This window comes from Saimiri boliviensis, chromosome 4 (genome assembly GCF_048565385.1).
Source record: "Saimiri boliviensis isolate mSaiBol1 chromosome 4, mSaiBol1.pri, whole genome shotgun sequence".
In the NCBI taxonomy this organism is placed as follows: Eukaryota; Metazoa; Chordata; class Mammalia; order Primates; family Cebidae; genus Saimiri; species Saimiri boliviensis.
This window is the reverse complement of record NC_133452.1, coordinates 41,348,378-41,366,839: the sequence shown is the minus strand read 5'-3', so window position 1 is coordinate 41,366,839 and position 18,462 is coordinate 41,348,378. Positions and strand designations below refer to the sequence as shown.

The 18,462-nt window shown below is 34.2% G+C and overlaps 1 protein-coding gene across 9 annotated transcripts in view; it reads right to left on the bottom strand.

The window, feature by feature from the left end:
* Window positions 1-18,462, bottom strand: part of PTPRK (protein tyrosine phosphatase receptor type K) — a 578,471-nt gene that overhangs the window by 429,478 nt on the left and 130,531 nt on the right. The gene's annotated exons all lie outside the window — the stretch shown is intronic.

Genomic DNA, 18,462 nt, shown 5'->3' with positions numbered 1-18,462 from the left:
TAAGAAGTTCTTTGGTAAAAATGCCTCAGTTGCTTTCTTTTACTTCATAAGGTATTGAGGAAAAGGAACAATTTTTTATATTCACCAAAATATTTAAGTCTTCTACAAGTTGTATATATTCTCAAACATTTATGAAATATCTGGTAAGTCACATGTTCCTTTCTAACACTAGTTGGCTAGACAGAGGGAAAAAAGCTTGACCTTCCAGGACATTCACTTTAGGAATGGATGGCAAACTCTCTCAGTGTTTGTTATTTAATAATATTTGCTATCTAATATTTTGTTGTTTAATAATATTTGTGTGCTCATTTGTTTTTACTTATGGCTTTGCTTGTAATAATCAACAGTAAGTTGCAGGAAATGAGAAACACAATGCTCAAAGTAATTTATCTAAGCATTCCCATAGACAATAAGTTAGTACATGGAGGAAAAAGGATGATCGAGATTTTCCAAATCTTGTTCAGCTTGGGTATCAGTCCTAGAAAAACAAGGCTTTCATATCAATAGTATAGCAAGTAGGACATAAGAAAGATGTGTTCATCAATAACAAAAAATCCCTACAGATATTAGTCTTAGTAGAGAAAAAAATTCACACAATAATTCTTTGAGAATAAAGAATTTCAAATTCTTTAAACTCTGGATATAGCTAACGCTCCTTGAAACGATGAAAATAAAATTAAAAGGGTGCAAAGGAGACTTTGTAAAAAAATATATATATATATCAAAGTATCTTTGCTTGAATCAGCACAAGACACCAGACTAGACGATGAGTAAACTGGGAGTTTCGTTTCCCATTATAAACTCGACCTTCCCCAAGGACTGTGCCTTAGGTACCCATTCAATTTTGTATTCTAAAGAGTTCTGCTACTATTCTGTGTGATTATTCTGATATTCTGTGTCTAACATATTCCTGGAAAATCACATACCTTCCTACACACAGATATATACAAATATATATGTAACATTACAATTTTAAAGGATTTATAACCCCCCTAAACACATCTATGGATCTGCAGGTTTAAAAGAATCTGCATTTGACATACAACGTAACTGAAAACACATTAATTATCACATTATGTAAAAGAGAACTACAAAGAGCAGAGATAATTTATCCTTCTCTCATTCTTCAAAAGACATAACCAAGGCATAGCTAGGACAGCCAACCTAATCAAATTTCTCATTTTAGAGCAAGAACTCATAACTAACAATCTGGGCACAGCCCTAACATCTGATAACAGGTTTAAAAAAATTACTCAAATATGTAGAAATCAAGTAAGGATCTTTACAAGTTCTACTTTAAGCCAAAAACCAAAATCTGTTTGCATGATAGAATATCCAGATTTTTAAAAAATATGACAATAAACCCTATCAGATAGTTTTAGACCCACTTTTTTCAAATCTAGATATTTGCTGGTGCTTGCTTGTGTTTCTGTAGTGTGAGATACTTTTAACAATTTTTCCCAGTGTCTCAGCTTTAAACTTTGTTGCATAACTTCTTCCTCTGCCTTAAGACATTATAGACTGCAGCTGCTGTCAAGATTAAGTAAAATTCAAAGTAAAATGATGTATTTCATTAGAATTTTTTTTTAATTAGAATCATCACAAAGCAATTCAATAACCCACATGGAATAACTACGTAAAAACAGTCTTAAGACTTGAAAACTAATAAACCTTTTCCCAAACTACTTCCATACCTCATTATTCTATCTGTGTTATATAAAAATCATTTCCAGATATCATTATGTGTTAGAGTGCAAAGCAACTGCACTCAGTGAGTAATTATGTAACAAAGGTAATTTTCAGAATTGGACATAAAATAATTCCTAATGAGTTACTGAAAAATTGTGATGAGAAAATGCAATTTATTCCTTGCTTTAAAAAAAAAGTAAGTGAAAAGAATTCAAATCAATTTCTTATAGATTAATGAGATTACTAACCAGCCATGTCACCTTGGGCCAGAGGAAAGAAGGCAAATAATATTCATTCACCATCAGCTACATCCCAGATACTACCAAGATGCTGCATAAACACTGTATTTCATTTCACTGGTACAGCATTTAGAGACAGAGAAATGTTATTATTCCGAATTTACTGGTTGGAAAATGGAAGGTCAGAAAGGTTATATATCATGACCAAATCTCAAGCAATAAAACCTAGATTTAAATTCAGGTTACTCTAGTTTCTGTGTCAGTTTGTCTATTTCCACATTATTCTTTATTTGTAAAACCTAAGTTTAGACTAGAGAAAATCTCTAGGGGCTCTTTCAGATTTAACATAAACTAATTTCAGGCCAGGCACGGTGGCTCATGCCTGTAATCACAGAACTTTGGGAGTCCAAAGTGGATCACTTGAGCCCAGGAGTTTGAGAACAGCCTGAGCAATACGGCAAAACCCCACCTCTACAAAAAATACAAGAATTAGCCAGGCGTGATGGCATACACCTGTAGTCCCAGCTGCTAGGAAGGCTGAGGTGTAAGCATTGCTTAAGCCGTGACTGTGACACTGCACTCAAACCTGGGCAACAGAGGAATATCCTATCTCAAAAAAAAAAAAAAAAAAAAAAAAAAAAAAAAAAAGGTAGGGAGAGAAAAAATCAATTTCAATTATGTTAAAAGTATTATACTGGTGCTAGTATCAAAATGATTTATACGACATGCTGAGTTTGGAGATTTTGTGTGTAAAAATACTAGGAAAATAGGGCACAAAGAACTATGACTTCTATTACAGAATACTATCTTTTCAACTATATGTAATTGTGTGTTCATTTAAAAATGGACAATAAATATTTGAAAGCAGCATAAAGAAAACCTATATGAAAATTACGTATTTTACAGATATGTATGTGTGTGTGTGTATATATACACTTCTTTTTTTTTTTTTTACAGAGTCTCACTCTGTCACCCAGGCTGGAGTGCAGTGGCATGATCCTGGCTAACTGCAACTTCCATCTCCTGGGTTCAAGAGATTCTCCTGCCTTTGCCTCACTAGCAGCTGAGATTAAAGGTGTATACCACCATGCCCTGCTAATTTTTTGTTGTTTTGTATTTTTAATAGAGACAGGGTTTCATCATGTTGGCCAGGCTGGTCTCAAACTCCGGGCCTCAAGTAATCCTCTAACCTTGGCCTCCCAAAGTGCTAGGATTACAGATGTTAACCACCATGCCTGGCTGAAAATCATAAATTGTTTTTACTGACCATCCATTTCTCTTTATTTCTTCCACTGTAATGATTTCTTGGGACCTACACATGTTCACTTCTTAAGCATAGATACAGAGCATTTAAAATTTCAAAATAACTTTTGTACCACTGCTACTGGTTCAGTTAAAAAAAAAAAAAAAAAACGGCTCAGCCTGTACAAATAAGAAGGTAACACAAAAACCATCCTATTTTTTAATAAGTGTTTATATAAATTTTATTGCTAGGGAGAAACTTAGACTTTATGATAAGGAATGTGACATATAGCAACAGTGAACTCTTCCTACTGGCTTTTCTTCATTGACTTTAATTTTGAGTCAAAGAGAGCAGAAGAAATAGTCATCACTACCAGGCTAAGAAGAGTCTGTTTCTTGGTTCCAATGGCAATGAATATACCTGAATAATCCAGTTTAAAAAAAAAAATTAAAATCAGTACGTATTACATAAAGCAAGATATTCTCATCACAATAACATTGTTAAGAGCAAAGTTAAACTACAAAATATAACATGAAAAATATAATCTTCTAATACTGTGGCAAAGATCTAAACGTCCAAAGATTTCATATCACATGCAGAAGAAAACATAAACACAATCAGTAGAATATTATTACAGTGCTACACAGGGCTGGAATTAAACTCACTCAGACAATCCTCTTGACCAGCTCCATCACATTCATTCATCTACATTAAGAAGCTTCAAAAGGCCCGTTTGCAATTGTATAGTGCATTAAGAGCAGTCAAATCTAAATCATTTTCTAAAATATTCCCTTTTTTCCTTTGTGCAAAGTTCTCATTCCATTTACGTATTCATTAAAAAATAATTTGAGTTCCAACATAGTTAAGACAGGTTTTCAAGAAGAAAGTTGAGAAAAACATGTTTTTATTGTTTAAGCTTTTAAGCTATTCGTAAAACAGTTATTTATTGTAGGTCTATGTGCCAGACACAGTGCTAAACTGTACAACACTGTATAGTTGTATTGGTTCACGTTATTCTTAATTTTAAGTATCAATTTCTTAACTCTATTGTCAAGAACAGTGTTGTTTTATGAACAATAGCATATCTTTAATATTATTTTAAGTAACACTGTTTGTAGCCACAAAAGTAATGTCAAAATCATTAGTAGATCGCATTCCGAAAAAATATTTTGACAGTTTAAACATATTTTTATGTTCTATAAAATGTTAAGTTAAATTATTTCTTATCCCTACATAAAGAAATATACTAGAAACATGAGAAAAATTAAATACCCAAATGATTTCTACAGCTATTATTGAATTCATTTCTTAAGCTTTTCAGAGAAGGATTCTTTTTCTGTTGCTTTGGCTGCTAATTTAGGAAATATATTACTACCGTTTTAGACTTGTCCATTACCAACAATGAAATAAAAATACAATTTCAAATTAATTTTCCCTTCCTAATAAATATTTCTTCTCATTCAAGACTCACTTTGACAAATGGTTGTCGGTGGACTTCTAGTTGATACATTTCAAACACATGATATGCAACAAAATGTTTCCCTTGTCCATATTTTTATCAATAGAAAGCTTTTCTTGGTATAAAAATCAAATTTAATGGAGATACCTTTCAACATGTAACTTAATGGAGATATCTCTCAATACAAAGATTTTTGGACAATATTTCAATTTTTTTTTCCAGAGAGAGTATTTTTATTTATGACTCGAAAACTCAATGTAATATATAAATCAGGGTGTCCAATCTTTGAGCTTCCCTGGGCCACACATAAAATACACCAAGACTAATAATAGCTCATGAGCTTGAAAAAATGAAGGAAGGGAGGAAGGGAGGGAGGCAAAGAGGGAAGGAGGAAAGAAGAAGGAAGGAAGGAAGGAAGGAAGGAAGGGAGAGGGAAGGGATGGAGGGAAGGAAGGAAGGAAGGAAGGAAGGAACGAACGAACGAAGGCGGGAGGGAGGGAGGGAAGGAGAAGAAGGAAGGTAAGGAAGGAAGGAAGGGAGAGTAGGAGGGAGGGAGGGAAGGAAGGAGAAAGAGAAAAAGAAAAGAAAAGAAAAGAGAAAAAGGAAAAGAAAAGAAAAAAGAGAAAAAAGTCTGTGCATAAATCTCATGTTTGAAGAAAGTTTACAAATTGGTGTTAGGCTGCATTCAAAGCCATCCTGGGCCATGGGTGGGACAAGCTTGATGTAAATGAAACTACCAGTGGGAAGAGTTAGCTGTGAGTTACACTGAAAGACAACAGTTACTAAAACATCAGAATAGTATAGATATTTTTAAAAATTTAGATGTGTGCAGAACATAATGAATTTAAAGAAATTCATTGAATACAAGTCATTTGTGAAATAAATTCAGAAAAAATAAAAATTTCAAGAAGTCTTTTCTTCTAATCTGCCTTTGTGATTTCCTATGGGTCTTTGGGCAGCCACAGGGATTCATTTTCTTACCTATAAGATTAGGAACAATAAAAGTAATTAAACTTGTTTGGTATGTTTCATATTTTTTAATTAGCTCAACACCATTATAAGGCTTGCATAAAAAGAGCTTCAAATCATAGAGGTTCACTTTCTGTGCACCAATTTTTTCAGGTAATACAAAATATGTGTCCAAAATAATTCATCATGCTAACATAAAATATGTGTCCAAAATAATTCATTTTGCAGAAAGAACATGGCAAGCTGTTAATACGGTTACTGTCCATATATTCTTTCAGAGGAGCTGTTAACCAAATCCTTATTAAATAGTTAAGTCTTATACCCTGAGAGAGAATTCTTCTCTTTTCTATTCTGATATGGTTGATTACTATAATAAATTAATCACAACCATTCAGTCATTCAGCAGGTGGTTTCTGCATTCCTCCATACTTGTCTGAAGGCTCTGCTGCTAACTATAGACTCCAGAAATTGGGTTCTCAAATAGTGACCTCAATAGAAAGTACTAGATCAGGTACATAACTGTGATGTCTTCAAGGACCAGACTCAAGGGTACAAGCTTCAGAGTTGATATCACTTACACATCAGCCAGACTATACCAGGTTACTAAACCAGAATTTCTGGGATTGATGACTTCATGAAATAAACTATAATCCCCAAATTCCAGAAATCAAGAATTAGTTAAATATAACTAATGAACTCACGAGGTGAATCTAATTGGGCTTATTTGTTTGAGAGATTTTCAGTATATTTTTAATGTCCTGTTTTTTAAATTCATATTTATAACAATAAAGCTTTTATTCATCTTGATTTAACTTTAATACTTGACTTAATAAAGCTTCTTTAATTGATATCTGCTTCCAACTACCATCTCAGATATTCAGTCAAACATTTTTTCTAAGTGTCTTTACTTTTAATGGCAGTTAACTGGATACATAGCTAAGAATCTGCCTTTATTTTTTTTTTCCAGAATATACGTTTACAAATCAACTGTACAAATAGTTTGATTAAGAAGAACTTTTTACTAAAACACATATGATAAGCTCACCAAAGAGACAAAGGCTGTATATTTCACATGTGGAACCAATCAATACCAACAGAGCCCTGCCAGTAATTGGATCTGTTCCCTAGTCTGAGTTTATAGGGTCCAGCCTGAGAGAAAATAAGGAAGCTCAATTTTTGACAAGCCAGGAATCTCAGCTCATTTGGGAGACATAAATGAGAAAGGAATTTACCCACATTTATAAGTACTTCAAGTGAAATACTCCTAATGGAGATGGTTATTTTGAGTTTGGTTCCTCAGCTTCTGAAAAGAAGAATAAACCAAGATTTGCTTTTTAAAATACTCTGAAGTAATAAAGGGTACTGAAAACACAATTCTAGATTTCTAATGAAACCTTCAAACAGATCCACTCTTACTAGTTGTTTAATATTGCATGGCATTGGATATTTCAATCCTACTACAAAGCTATGTCAATAAACACTTCCTGCTGCACCTACCTAAAGGAATCAGGCCAGGTGCAGTGGCTCCTGCCTGTAATCCCAGCACTTTGGGAGGCTGAGGAGGGCAGATCACATGAGATCAGGAATTCAAGACCAGCCTGACCAACATGGTGAAACCCCATCTCTACTAATAATACAAAAATTAGCTGGGCATGGTGGTGCACATCTGTAATTCTAGCTACTCGGGTGGCTGAGGCAGGAGAATCACTTGAACCAGGGAGGTGAAGCTTGCAGTGAGCCAAGATCATGCCACTGCACTCCAGCCTGGGTGACAGAGGGAGACTGTCTCAATAAATAAATACATACATAAATAAATACATAAATACATACATCAGACAAAAACAAAAGGAGATAACTTTTTTGTTGTTTTTAACAAGAATCATCCTTGGATAATATTGATGATCCTAAGGGGGAAGTTTTAAGAAAAATGTTCAAAATTTGGGACCCAGCAAAATAACGACAGTACATATATATCCTTCACCAAATAATTAGCTAATTCTTTAAAAGTATGTCGCTTCATCTGAATCACTAATTACCACTGATTAAGATATTTTATAACTCTGTGAAAAAAGACTTAATTTGTAGAATGTTCATCGCAACACAAATGATACTTATATAATAATAATGCAAACAAATTTTGTCTAGTACAGAGGAAAATGATTTGTCTGTTAGTACAGAGAACCTAATGGTTTCACTTTGATTGTCTTATTGGACATTTAGTATAAAATTTAGGAATCTTATTCCACCATTCTTTCTCTCACTAATTATAAACATTCCCCTTATTCCTACAATCCTTTGAACCGATCTTACTATCCTGCTGGTTCCCCCAATAACAAATTAATCTATCTTTAGCATACATTCACTCATATATATGCTGTATAACACTTGACTCTTTTTGGAGTTTTTGACTATTTTTGGAGTTTTTTTTTAAATAAAGTATGTTCCCCTATTTATTCCATGCCATAAAAATCTTAAGGAAAACAAGAAAGAATGAAAAATCATTGTGAGTAACAATGGCAGGCTAGAAAGGTAACATAAGCTTACTAGGGGTAAGAAGATTTCCTGCTTTTCATGTTACAGATGCAGTAAATGCATGAAATTAAGAGAAACCTGATGCTAGGCTGACCAACGCATTATTAGATCAGGGGTATCCAATCTTTTGGCTTCCCTGGGCCACACAGGAAGAAGAATAATACATTAACACTAATGATAGCTGATGACCTTACCAAAAAAAAAAAAGGAAAAAAAAGTCTCATAATGTTTGAAGAAAGTTTACAAATTTCTGTTGCGCCAAATTCAAAGCCATCCTGGGCAGCATGTGTCCCACAGGTTAGACAAGCTTGCATTAGAGAATACCATGCTATTCTAATAAATGCTTTATCTGTGGATTCTTCTAAGCCCCACAGCTTTGAAATTCTACCTACAGATCTGTACTACCTTATCTGTATCAAAGAGTATCCCAGAAAAGTTTTTTGTGTTTATTGATCGTATAAGACATAAGGAAGAGACAAATAATAATCTCTTTTTCTTCAGGATATTGTCCTGTCTGAATTTGGTACCTAGAAGAACCATAGATTTTAGACCTTTAAAGGGAGATAGCCTGCGGTAAAAAGTTGACCTACTGGAATGGAGAGGCAAAGAGATAAGAAAAATCTGAATTCTTGATAAAATCACTGAGCCACTGAATCAGCCAACTCTGGACATTTTGTCATGTAAGTGTAGCCTTCCTTATGGTTTAAACACATTGTAGTTGTGCTTCCCATTACTTACACCAGTGAAAGCATAAGAGATAGAACTTTTGCCAGGCCTCCAAATCAGCCCTGAAGCTTTTTGCTGCAGTCTCTAAAGAAGGATCTCTACATACACTTGTTTAATAAAGCTCAAAGGTTAAATCCTTATCCTGTATCTCTACATACCTGATTCCTAGCCTTGCCTTTCCCAAGACATCAAACTTCTGGCAACTTACTTAAGCTCGCTTGACTTCAGTTCCTTCATCTACAGAATGAGGTTAATACACACTCCAAAAGCATTTTGGGAGAATTAAATGAAATGGCATATTTTAAATGCGTGGGATTAGACAGAAGTAGTCAGAGGAGAATTTTTTAAGTCTCCAATAAGTCTGACCTAACATGGATAAAAATCACACACTCAAAACGTAACTTTTGAATAGTCAAATTTGCCACCCTACTTTCCTATTTAATCTCTAACTCTTAAATAACTGAGGTGGGAGGAACATACAGAAATACATAACCAGCTTGATGAAGTTTGTAAAACGGTCCTATTTAATTTTATTCTCATAAACCTAGAAAAAGCAAGCCAGCAACTTTTTAATCAGCATTGCTAGGTGGAGATTTCATGATGTTCTTAACATTTCTAAGTTGTTGTATGCTCTACATTTACAGAATGTTCACTTTTCCTTGAAAAATGCATTTCAGTCACTACTTTCCTCTTCAGGGAGGAAATAGAGGTAGTACACTTGGCAGTAACTAGGTTTGAAAACTAACATTCTTTGAAGATTTTAAAGCACCTTTAATATGTAATGATAATCTAATATATAATCATAACTCCATATTATTCACATTAACTATATGAGATTATTATATTGTATATTTGTTTTTCATCATATATATGATTATATATATATATATACATATATATATATATATATATATATATATATATATATATATATATATGTATTTCCCTGGCATTTTATTGTGTTAGAAAGATAATAAGCTTTTAAACTGAGATAGTCCCTAGCTATCTTAAGTCAAGTTTATTTTTGGAGAGGAGACCTATAAGGTCATAACTGTATTTCCGGTCACACTCCTCCCAAGGAAAAGTCATTTTCAGTCTTTGGACTATGTATTGATTTTAAGGTATATGTTAAAGGTGACAATAAAGTCTTTAAAATTGCTATATATTCTTGTCTTAATTCATCCAGGATGTTGGAAGTACTCTAGCACTGACACCTACATTAATTTTTTTCTTTTCTTTTCTTTTTAATACAAAACTGTTCTTTTCCCATGAAATATATTGGGACATATCTAACTTATGTGCATTATGTGCCTGAAATATCAGGAAAAAATTCCAGTCTCAGCATGCCATTTCTTTCCACTGTAATTTAGACATTCTTCATGCTGCATTTATGTCCACAGGGTAATAGTCCTTACATTAAAAACCAGCCTTCATTAAGTGGCTCACCCTTCAAGTAGTCCATTATAGCCTTTTACTCTCTCACCTTGCACTGTTTCCAACTCCCACCGTTTTTAATAAGCAACTCTAATGTGGCAAACTATCATTTCTGTGCTGAGGGAGAAAGCATCAATAGACGGAAGATAACATGGTTTCAAAGAACACATTGAAATAAGCCCATAATTTTCATCCTAAAATACTTCACTATAAACAAAGACTTAAAATTATTTTCAAACCCTAGACTTTAGTCTGATTCCTTTTGTCCATGATTTTTTCTTTTACCTTACATGCTCTAATGAGATAGCAGATAATATATATGTTTCTAAAGGTTTGCTTAGACAGACATGCAGCAAGTGTTTATCAAATAACTAAAAATAACATTCAGGTAAATCAAAGGAAGGGAAAAGCGTTTCCCCAAGGGATGAAAATAATAGAGAAAATTCTGAAGTTTGGCAGCAATTTCAAACAACAGCAAGTCTTATTCCATTTCCCATGAAGAGTAAGAAACAGTCATTTAAAGCTTTCAAATTGTGGAAATATTTTAAATGAAGTGGTAGAAGATCATTCTGGATTAAATCGAATTAACTATACAGCTCATTATATAGTAGATTTAAATGCCCATGCCCAAGTCAAGGAAATTTGTCAACTCAACCACAATGATGAAGCAGGGTGGTACTGGAACAAGAGTAACTCTTATAATAGGACACATCTAAGCTTCTATTCTGTCCCTGGGTGACATTTATTCTACCACTCTCTGCCATGTTTGTCTCTGGTAGATTTGCTGTTAAGATATTCACTCCACTTATCTCTAAAATATCACCAATTTTATAAGGCTCTTGTGAGGATTAAAAGATACATATCATGTCCCTAGTATATAGTAAAATTCAGTCAGTGACCAGTAAGTGGTAGCTAATAGTAGTAAGTGCTTTCATCTCAAAGATGCTTATCTGAAAGTGCTTGAGTTTGCAGCATCATTGTTTTCAAACTGTCTTTTGGAGACCTATGTCTCTAAGTGTTTTTCAGAGAAGCTACCTTGATGGAGGCAGGACACTATAGAGAAAGGGGTAGGGGTGAGAACTTAGGGAATTATATAACAGATTATTTCCAATCAATTCATTCCTTGTCATTGATTTTAAATGTTAAAGTAATCGAAAATATTATTTTTTAAAGAAATAATATTACTTTAAAAAATCTGAAAATCATTGAGTGATATAAAACCTTCCAGCTTTAAACCTCTGCAGTTTTCAAGCTCCTTAGAATCTAACACTTATATCCAATACTTATTGAGGTTTTCCTATGTTAATGGCCTGATGTTAAGCTATTCCCGTCCCTTCTTCTCCTCACTACCACCAAATCTCTCAGTTCGCCTTTGGACAACTGCACATGTAATGCATATGTTCACACACACACACACACACACACACACACACACACTCTCTCTCTCTCTCTCTCTCTCTCTCTCTCTCTCTCACTTTCTCTCTATTTGGTTGTGTTAACAGACAATGCTGGCTAGATGATGAAAAGAAAGTAAACCAACATTTTGGCCTGATTTTCTAAATTTTCTAAGATAAAACTAGCCATAAAATTGCAAGTCAATATTCATTGCCAATACTATATGCACAGAACTTTATTCTACCACTCTCTCCCATGTTTCATCTCTGACAGACATGCTGTCAAATAATTATGTTAATTCAGCTGTGTAAGATTTTTGGCAGTTATGACTTTGGAAAAAACGTATACTTTATTATTAATCATCTGTAATAGGGAGATGAAAACATTAGTCAAAGTGATCCACTACTTTTAGTAACTGATCACTGTCCCCAGAGAGAAAGAAAGCACAAGTCAACCTAAGAACTTCCTTGAAATTTCTTCTCAGATATATTAAAATGTGTTACATGGCATGCATAACATTATTTTAATAAATTATTACTAGGTCTTCTCCTATGAAACTGAGGGACTCATATCATTACTTCGAAAACTTAGCTGAAATCATGTTACCTGTACCTTTTATTGTATGCATCAAATTATGGGCACCAATGTCTTATTTAATGTTCACTTCACCACACTATCAGAAGAAAGCCAGGTACAAGATCACGTGACCCATGCATGCTCCCCACTGAATTAAAAAGCACACCAAATCTCTCCAAATAATTGAAGAAGGGAACCCTTATTTTAACAACCTGGCTAATAAATCTAAGGGAAAAAAAAGATACACAGTTCTGAAAGTAACAAATTAATAAAAAGGCACCTTTCTTTTCTTTCTTCTCTTTTTTTTTTTTTTTTTTTTTTTTTTGATGGAGACTTGCTCTATTGCCCAGGCTGACGTGCAGTGGCAGGATCTGGGCTCACTGCAACCTCCACCTCCCAGCTTCAGGCCATTCTCCTGCCTCAGCCTCCTGAGTAGCTGGGATTACAAGCATGTACCACCACACCTGGCTAATTTTTGTATTTTGTGTAGAGATAGAGTTTCACCATGTTGACCAGGCTGATCTTAAACTCCTGACCTTGTGATCCACCCACCTCAGCCTCCTAAAGTGCTAAGATTACAGACGTGAGCCACTGCGCCCAGCCAAGTCACCTTTCTTAACATCAGTCATTTCTCTCCCTTTTCTGTGTAATCTCATTTGCTCTCTAAATTTTAGTTTTGAGGCTTGACAAGGGGGCAGAATTGAGATTTAACTGAAATCTAGATAGGCCTTAACCTACTGAATCAGATCTCACTAAGTTTTATAAGGGAGGGGGAATGATTCCTTACTTCAATCTTCAGAATAATTTAATGACACAGGGCTTTCGTTTTTTACTATGTATGCAGTGTGTGCATTTTAAATAAGAAACCCTGTACAGTTATTTTTATTATTATTAGTGAAAACACCAGACTGAAAATGGGATACAATGCAGTCATAATTTTAAATACCACCAAATAAGTTCTCTAGAGACTCTCAACTAAAATTCAATTAGCCATTGTACAAAATCCTGTTAAAAAGAAAAAGCAGTTATAATTACAGTCAAAGATAAATGTATTGAGATGTCAATCACAGTCCCTACTCTCAAATCTAGGATAGAAGATATAGTAAAATGGTCAAATAAATTTGTTTCTCGAGGTCATAAGCATAAACAAAAAGACAAACAAGGTCAAGAACACACATGTCTTTGAGATCCCCTAGTTCCATGCAACAGCTCTCATTCTCTATGGGTTTTGAAAATATATATAAAATAGATTTTTGAGGAATAGAGGATTGGGATTTGACAAGCAAAAGCCAGAAACAAAAAGAGAGAAATATAAAAATAGCACACATTTTGGTAGAAATAAAAACATTTAAGTGTACCCAAAATAGGTAATATTTATAAAGACAAAGGTCAAATCTTAATCATTATGTGAAGATGTTCTAATTACATAAAAATCTCAACTCAATATAATGTTTGGTAAATGGGGTTTTTTTAATTCAATTAATTTTCTAACAAGAGGAAAACCTCTTAATTCTTGACGTAAATATTTTAAAACTTACATTTACAGAAGCTGACATTTTGCCTAAGTAAAATAAAATATTTTCTTGAGAAATAAAGATAAGACATATGGTCTATGTAAATAAGGACTTTACAGTCTAATGCACAGAAGGACATACAAAATATATACTATAAAAACAGCTACAATTTAAATACTACATAGTACAGTAGGCTGCATATTCTGATATGAGGATAGAAGAAACAGAGTTTCAAGCCAGTCAGGAAAATTTTCTCAAAGCAAGTAGAACGTGAGTAGACACAGTAAGAATGTGTAAGAGACTGATGAATGGATAAGTAGACAAAGAAATATTTCAGCAGAAGGAAGAGAACAATACAATGCCCACATAAAGATATCAACAAACACAGTATTTTTTTAGTAGGGAGGAGAGAACCCAGTATGGTAAGAAAACAAGAAGTTTGGACTTATTTGAGGATTTCCATTTTATATCTTTTGTTCTAAATCATGACATTTTATTTGTTAGTTTCTTTTTTGTTTGTTTGTTTTTTTGAGACAGTCTCGCTCTGGAGTGCAGTGGCATGATCTCTGCTCACTGCAACCTCCACTTCCGGGGTTCAAGCAATTCTCCGCCTCAGTCTCCTGACTATCTGGGATTACAGGTGCCTGCCACCACATCTGGCTAATTTTTGTATTTTTAGTGGAGATGGGGTTTCACCATCTTGACCAGGCTGGTCTTGAACTCCTGACCTTGTGATCCACCTGTCTCGGCCTCCCAAGGTGCTGGGATTGGTGTGAGCCACTGCGCCTGGCCTGTTATTTTAGTTTCCTAGCACTATCCTTGTGTGCACTTGTTTTATATATTTTTATCAATTTATATTGACATATCAGATACATAAAGAAAGTACACAACTCATCACTGCACAGCTCAATGACTTTTTACAGATTTCAGCACACCTCAAACTGTAAAACGCCATCCAGATTAAGAAATAGAATATCACCAGCATCTGGAAGACTCCTTCACGACACCGACAAGCACTAACAATTTTCACCTAACCCCTCCTTCAAGTAAGTAATATGCTGATTTCTAACATCATCAATTAGTGTTGCCTGTTTTTGAAACTTATATAATTTATATAAATGTATACAATACATACTCTCTTGCATCTGGTTTCTTCCCCTTAAGATTGTGTTTGTGAACTTCGGTCTTATTATTGTATAAAGCAATCGTTCTTTCATTTATTTGCAGTACAATTTTCCACTTTGTAAGTATGCTACCATTTATTTATACATTGCACTGCTGACAGAAATTTGGGTTGTTTTCAGCTTGGGATTATTATGAATGCTGATGCTATCAACATTTTTCACATGTCTTTTGGTAAACAAGTGTACTCAGCCCCACTGGGCTTATACCCAAGAATAGATTTGCTGGTCATTAGATTGTACAGATTTATGCTCCAACAGTAGTATAAGAGAGTTTTACTTGCTCTACATTCTTACTAACACTTGGAATTATAATTTTCACTTTTCCACTGAGTGTATAGTAGTTTCTCATTGTGTTTTAAATTTGCATATCCTTGATGATCAAATTAAATAGGTGCTAGCAATTTCATCAGATTTCATATGACATTAGGACTACCTTATGAAGTACTCATTCCCTTGCACGCTATTCTTTATTCTATTTGCCAGACCTTTCAATCATCACTACTAGAATCTGACAAAAGTGTATGTGAACTGTAGAAGTAAGCAAGAACTGCTGCAAAACATTTTAAGCAATGATTGATAGTACTGTATCTCTTCATGAGTAAAAACAATTTTCTTTCTTTCTGTTCTTCTCTTCTACCCATCTTCAGTCTTCTTTCATTCCATTTATTCCTCTTGTCTTTTTTCTCTCACTCTTGGCTTTCAGTCCAAAAAGGTCAATAAACTGAAGCCAGTTAACAACACCAATTATCACACAGCTCAATAACAAGTTTGCTTTAGAAAGCCAGCCTTCATAGAGTTGCCAAACATTTGGGGGTTTTTTTGTTTGTTTTATTTTTGTTTGTGTCTGTTTTTAAAGTAAATAAAGAAAATAAGCATGCTAGCTAATTTGTGTGACAATAAAAAGATCATAACATTTTAGTATGATAAATCTAAATGTCTCCTTTTTGCCAATTTATGAGCAAGGAATATCCAGTCAGCACTTTAAAGGAATATCAGAAATTAAATGAAAAAAAAAATGGTATATATTCAAAAACAGGTGAGTAAAAGAAGAATATACATGAGTGTTTTCTCTCACCTCTCTAGAGACTAACCACAATTTCATTTGGGAAAAATAAAGTGGCCGTGACTTCTTTCCTCCTCTGCATGATTAATTACTTAATGTCCTATTAATTGGAAGAGATGGTTGAATTTCAAACACTTTCTTTTTCTGTGCATATCATCCTGTACTTTAACTACCGATTAAGCTGTTCATCAAAGGTGAGCCAACAAGGTCATCTGAGCAGTAATTTTTCAACTATTCATTACCCACCATCAATGGTAATTAGCAGTGGTAATATTTCCATAAATCAACATCTTTCTTATTATTCTCTGATTATAAACAGTCAAAATGTGTGCATCCCAGCCAACCCCCTTTAATTTTATATGAAAAGTATAGTCTAAATGTACCAGAGAAAATTCAGGTGAAAAATTACAGTAGTTTCTTTAATTAAAATGAACCAGGAAAATAAGGTTACATGCCTTTGAAAGAAAAATACAAGCCTATGCACAAAATTAAATGAGCCTGCTGACAAAGTAGGGGTCAAACATACGAAGCAAAAACCGTCTACCACATAGTTCCAATTTATCCCTCTGCAAAGGAAATTATGGCTCAGTTAAGCTTCAAAAATAACCATTTGCCTACTCAGTCACGGAAAGTGACAATTCAAAGTAAAAAAGCAAATTTAATTCATTCTACTATAAGAGTACACATCACAGGGAACCAATAAAAAACTTTTCAAGGATATATTTACCATATTCATTTACAAACCAAAAATTATATCTAGAAACATGATATTTAGGTTTAATTTGTTTTGCATACTTGTGATAAATTGTTTATTGTTGATGTTTTCCTTTTCCAGGCTGGAGTGCAGTGGTGCATGCTAGGCTCACTGCAACCTCCACATCCTGGGTTCAAGCTATTCTTCTGCCTCAGCCTCCTGCGTAGCTGGGATTACAGGCACCCACCACCACACCAGGCTAATTTTTGTATTTTCAGTAGAAACGGGGATTTCACCAGGTTGGTCAGGCTGATCTTGAAACTCCTGACCTCATCATCCGCCCCTGTTGGCCTCCCAAAGTGCTGGGATTGCCAGGTGTGAGCCATCATACCCAGCCTACCTTGTGTTTTTTTGAAATCAGATTAATCAGTAAGTTCAAGGATGCTACTGGTACAATTTTCTCTCTTCAATAACCAGAATTAACATTTTCACTTCTAATAGCTATGTCTTAAATTGTCATATCTAAAATTCACACTCAGGAAGGACTTACTCATTTTGTTGAAAAATTAATTCAAACCATTTTTAGATAATCATAATAAAAATATTAAATATACCTTGAAACCTAAATTATTAGTGATAAGCAATCAGCACATCAATGATATTATATAATAGCATAATGATATATATCATATATATACATGACTATATATAATATGTAATTATGCACTATTTTTGTTCTAAATATTGGAAGGAAAAGAGTTTATTTTCTTTAGTATTATATTTTTAAATTCCTGTTTACATTTTCAATGTTACAATTTAATGTTATGCTAAGCATATATGCACAGAACTCAGAATTTGCTCCAGATTAATATGCAGAATTGAAAGCACAACTATTAGTCCCCTATTGTATGAAATGGTTATGGCAATACTGACATCCTGTGTTAATGTGTTTTTCATAAAATGAAACACAATGCACACTGGCTTAAACAATTAGAAATTATGTTAACTCACAACACCCAAAATCAAAGGATATAACAAAGTAAGGTACAAAATGAACAGATGCTGGGCCCGGTGCCTCACGTCTGTAATCCCAGCACTCTGAGAGGCCGAGGTGGGCAGATCACAAGCTCAGAAATTCGAGATCAGCCTGACCAACCTGGTAAAACCCCATCTCTACTAAAAATACAGAAATTAGCCAGGCATGATGGTACAGGCCTGTAATCCCAGCCCCTCAGGAGGCAGGAGAATCGCTTGAACCCAAGAGGCGGAGGTTGCAGTGCGCTGAGATCACACCACCGCACTCCAGCCTGGGCAACAAGAGCAAAACTCCCTCTGAAAAAAAAAAAAAAAAAGAAGAGATTTGGCCCTACTTCTCTACAATTTCCATATAAAAGATCTCCATTTGTCACTTTTTTCTCCATGCTGTCTCCCCTCAGAGTCACTGGTATGCTCATGATCAGTGGCAGAAAGACACAACCTCTCCCTGCTATGTAATAAAAGCCTTTCCCTTCAGTCTGATTGAACCCAACCTATATAATTTAATTGAATAACTACCAAATGAGCTGACCCCACATTTAAGATTATTTTGATAAGTTTTTTTTGTTTATTCTGTTTTTTTAAATCATTTTTATTTTTGTTTGTCACTGAGGTTTTTATTAAATAGAAAAAAACACTAGTACCTTTTTTTTTTCAAAGACAGAAATAACAAAGGTATAGTGAACATCCCTGAAGAATAGAGAATTACA